Source organism: Takifugu rubripes, chromosome 13 (genome assembly GCF_901000725.2).
Source record: "Takifugu rubripes chromosome 13, fTakRub1.2, whole genome shotgun sequence".
NCBI lineage: Eukaryota > Metazoa > Chordata > Actinopteri > Tetraodontiformes > Tetraodontidae > Takifugu > Takifugu rubripes.
The window spans coordinates 11,123,846-11,128,593 of record NC_042297.1 but is presented as its reverse complement, the minus strand read 5'-3'; the positions used below and the strand labels follow the sequence as shown (position 1 = coordinate 11,128,593).

Sequence of the window (4,748 nt, the reverse complement as noted above, 5' to 3'; positions counted from 1 at the left end):
GCTTACAGGGTTACACACACACACACACACACACACACACACACACTCACAACCTGAGATGATCCGTCCCTCTGGCTGATGAAGCTCCTGGTTGGACGCCGTGATGGAACGAGAAGAGACAGCGAGGAGATTGGTTTGTCCACCGCCGCCACGGTGATGGATGCTGGAGAAACATGGGAGACCACACACACTCTCCTTCACACACACACACGCACGCACACACCACACACACACACATGCCTGCAGCTATATTTAGCCATAACGAGCCGGGAAGAGGTGATCCATTTCAGTTCACATGAAACCAGACGGCGGCCTGGTGTTGTTGTTGACTGTTTGTCTTTATAGAGAGGAAGACAAAATTCACTTTTCTGCTCCTCCCCCTCCTTGTTTACCGCGTCTCTCTCGTCCTCCTCATTGTCCTCACTCGCTCCGGCTGCTTTTGGAGGTGTGTGAGCTTCCAGCTCCATGGAATGAGTATTTTCTCCTCTGGAGAACATCTGATCCAAGTGATCAGCAGAGATAATTGATAATTAAGAAGTTTTGACCGCATTCATTCACTTTTATTTGAGGATGATTTGTCCTGATTGTGTATCTTCGGGGTGAATCTGGCACCCTGCCGGGCTGAACTTACCCCTGGACTCACTCAGCTCCTGCTTCACCAGAACACCTTCTGAGCCTTCTACTAGTGAGCCTTTGTTACTGTTTACATCCAAATGTTCTGTTGAACGTGGAAATAATCCTCTTAACTCAGATTAACTTCAGATCTTTTATACATTTTAGGAGAACCTCAGTTCAGTGTGGTGCCGTCAGAGGAATCCATGCTGGAATCACCGACGCCGGCTGTGTGTGGAGCTCCAGTCAAGCTTTTTAGAACCTTGTTTCATTGTTAGAGGGATCTGATCTTCCCGCTCTCTGGAATGAACGGACAGAGGGAAGCGTCCAGTGGAGTTTCACTTTTTCCTGCCACTTTAAAGGAGCATTATGTAAGATATTTAAGTAGTGATAAAATGGCCCTAAAATGTCAACAGACATTAAGGACTCGTGTTAATTCCAAACACTTACATCACTGACAACAGAATTCCAGTCAGAATATTTAAAAAGTGGCACGAGGGAGGGGATCGGGTGGTGTGTGACCTTTCACCTCTGACATTCGATATGATGTAAATGCATCTATAAAAAGACTCAGATGAGCAGAACCTAGAATGCTTTAATCACCACTTTAATCCACTCTGATGCTTACTGATGTGAATCACTGTCAGTCTCATTTTCGTCTCTTCTTAATCTCCGCAGAGAGCCAGAGCGTCTAACCAGCGTGATGACCTTTGCCCTTCCACGCTCCATTTGGTGGCTGAACTCAAACGAACAAAGTTTAAACTCTGCCGAGAATGTTCGTGCCTCGCTCACCACAGCCTTACAACCTTTGTGAGTTTTCACTTTTTAACTCTCATTATTATTCTTGTACATCTGCCTCTCTGAACAGGGCTGTCAATCAAATGGGGAGGACTCCGCCCCTTCCTGTCAGCTGACACTAAACACATGATTTCATGCCATCAACATGTAACCTTTTTTCACCGCCTCCTCACCAGTGAGCACGATGCTAACAGGTGCAGCACGATGCTAACAGGTGCAGCACGATGCTAACAGGTGCAGCATGATGCTAACAGGTGACAGTAATGAAAACTGCATAAACCTGTCAAAAACACAGACCAGTGTGTCATATCACTGGAAAATAGCTGTAATAACCCTGGGGAAGTTGTTCTTCAGCTCATGTTTTGAAGCCACGTGTTTATCTGTGTCTTTGTTTTTAGCAATGCTAACTATGTTAGCTGCCACGGCCAGTCGTTCAAATTAAGGGACTTGTTCCAACAAGAGGAAGGCAAAAACACTTATTTTCAGTGTGTTTGGATCAGATCCAATATGCTTTACTATTTTCAGGGATCTGCTCGCCCGACACTTTTTTAACGCTTGCTTTCAATCATTTACAGTTTATGTTCTCTACTTCCTGCCCGCCATCTAAATTTCGCGGGTCACCGCAACTGCAAACCACCCACAGCTGCTGTTTCAGGGTTTCTTTAATCATCTATTGCCCTCAACGTAGGGGCAAATGCATCACCAGATCCCAACACTGCCGGTGTGAATCCAGAATGTTCCCACATTTAGCCGAGCTGTCAGCTCAGTTTGTTAGGAAACCAGACTCAGCTGGGAGGGGGCAGACATGTGAACCAGTGATGTCGACTACACTATTCTGGTTTTTGTTCTGAAGCTGGTCTAAATCAAGCTAACTCTAATATAGCTGATGACTGTGTGTGTGTGTGTGTGTGTGTGTGCGTGCGTGCGTGTGTGTGTGTGTACGGGGGGTGTTCTGTGAGTGAAGCCCAGACTGACTCAGAGTCTGTTTATAGACCTCCTGGATCCTAAAGTCCTGGATCAGGACCTGCTGCTGAACCAGGTCAACAATAGTTCTAGCTTCAGCATTCTGCTGCCAGATTCAAGCTTGACTGAACATGTGAACACACACACACACACACACACACACACACACACACACACACACACGCACACACACACACACACACACACACACCTACTGAACCTTTTTTACATCCCATTGTCATTGTCATTAATTTTGCATTTTAAAGTTTTTCTGAGAAAATTCAGACGCTCCACTCTGAATAAACAGACATATGATGTAATCTTGCCTGGCCCACCTGATTGGTCAGCAGCAGTCACCATGCAGGCAGAGAAGACAGCAACAGTCTGAAAAACACACCTATTTGAGTTCCAGATCATCACAATTCACAAACAATGAATATTCCAGAGAAATATTGATCACTCTTTTGGGTCAAAGAGAGAGAGCGGTGAGCAGAGCTGAACCTTTTCACCTCTGCTGACCTCACCATGAAAACACCACGATCCTCATGTTCTCCACAGATGAAAAACAGAAGATGAATAAGCAACGATCCAGAGAAACCAGAGATTATTATTCTTATTATCAGTACAAAAAACAAATGAAAAAAAAACAAGGATCGAGAAGAGAATGCTAACATTAGCATAGCTGTTAAGTTTTAGCATTCTCACATGGTTCCTCATGTCTCTCTGATCTGCTGGTCACATGACCTAAACAAGGATACGTTATCTACCATATCCCATCAGTCTGATTTGAATACATTTTCAGGAACCATGAGGTTGAACCACAAACCCCACCGACTGTAGTTGAATGAATCGCCTCTGCATTTTACCACTATAAGGACAATTGGTTATGTCCTCACAAAGATAGAAGTGTAGCTAAGTAAATCTCAACCTGGTTGTTGCTGTTGTTCCTGACCGTACCTGGTTGTTGCTGTTGTTTCTGACTGTACCTGGTCGTTGCTGTTGTTTCTGACTGTACCTGGTTGTTTCTGTTGTTTCTGACTGTACCTGGTCGTTGCTGTTGTTTCTGACTGTGCCGGGTTGTTTCTGTTGTTTCTGACTGTGCCTGGTTGTTTCTGTTGTTTCTGACTGTGCCGGGTTGTTTCTGTTGTTTCTGACTGTGCCTGGTTGTTTCTGTTGTTTCTGACTGTGCCTGGTTGTTTCTGACTGTACCTGGTTGTTGCTGTTGTTTCTGATTGTACCTGGTCGTTGCTGTTGTTTCTGACTGTGCCTGGTTGTTTCTGTTGTTTCTGACTGTGCCTGGTTGTTGCTGTTGTTTCTGACTGTGCCTGGTTGTTTCTGACTGTGCCGGGTTGTTTCTGTTGTTTCTGACTGTGCCGGGTTGTTTCTGTTGTTTCTGACTGTGCCGGGTTGTTTCTGTTGTTTCTGACTGTACCTGGCTGTTTCTGTTGTTTCTGACTGTACCTGGTCGTTGCTGTTGTTTCTGACTGTGCCTGGTTGTTGCTGTTGTTTCTGAATGTACCTGGTCGTTGCTGTTGTTTCTGACTGTGCCTGGTTGTTGCTGTTGTTTCTGAATGTACCTGGTTGTTGCTGTTGTTTCTGAATGTACCTGGTCGTTGCTGTTGTTTCTGACTGTGCCTGGTTGTTTCTGACTGTGCCTGGTTGTTTCTGACTGTACCTGGTTGTTGCTGTTGTTTCTGACTGTACCTGGTCGTTGCTGTTGTTTCTGACTGTGCCGGGTTGTTTCTGTTGTTTCTGACTGTGCCTGGTTGTTTCTGTTGTTTCTGACTGTGCCGGGTTGTTTCTGTTGTTTCTGACTGTGCCTGGTTGTTGCTGTTGTTTCTGACTGTACCTGGTCGTTGCTGTTGTTTCTGACTGTACCTGGTTGTTTCTGTTGTTTCTGACTGTACCTGGTCGTTGCTGTTGTTTCTGACTGTGCCTGGTTGTTGCTGTTGTTTCTGAATGTACCTGGTTGTTTCTGTTGTTTCTGACTGTGCCTGGTTGTTGCTGTTGTTTCTGACTGTGCCGGGTTAATACAGTGTTTGCTGTTGATCCTGTTTGGTGCTGTTTTTTTCTGCTTGTTATTTTGCTTCTGGTTTAACTGTGTGTTTCTAGGTGTTGGTGTGGATCTGAACTACTTAGTGGATGTTGAAATGGAACTGGACTCATTTTCTAGTTCCTGAAATCTTTAAATATGAGTCAGCAACATTGCAACAGTTTGGCCGAGACGTTGCCGTTGTTTTCTACTTAATAGTGTTTTTCTATACTGATGAGGACCGCTGGTACTAAAGATTCACCTATGTGTGCTTTACTTAACATCATGTAACCCTGAGCTGTTAAAAAAAACCCTAATAAAATAGTAGAATTGTAACAAATAA

General features: G+C 44.6%; 1 long non-coding RNA gene across 1 annotated transcript; it reads left to right on the top strand.

Moving 5' to 3' along the window:
- Positions 1-423: 423 nt before the first annotated feature.
- LOC115252070 (uncharacterized) lies at positions 424-1,635 on the top strand. The gene is made up of 4 exons (XR_003890508.1): positions 424-685; positions 781-983; positions 1,291-1,387; positions 1,481-1,635. It is a non-coding gene; the product is annotated as an uncharacterized lncRNA (long non-coding RNA).
- The last annotated feature ends 3,113 nt before the right edge of the window (positions 1,636-4,748 follow it).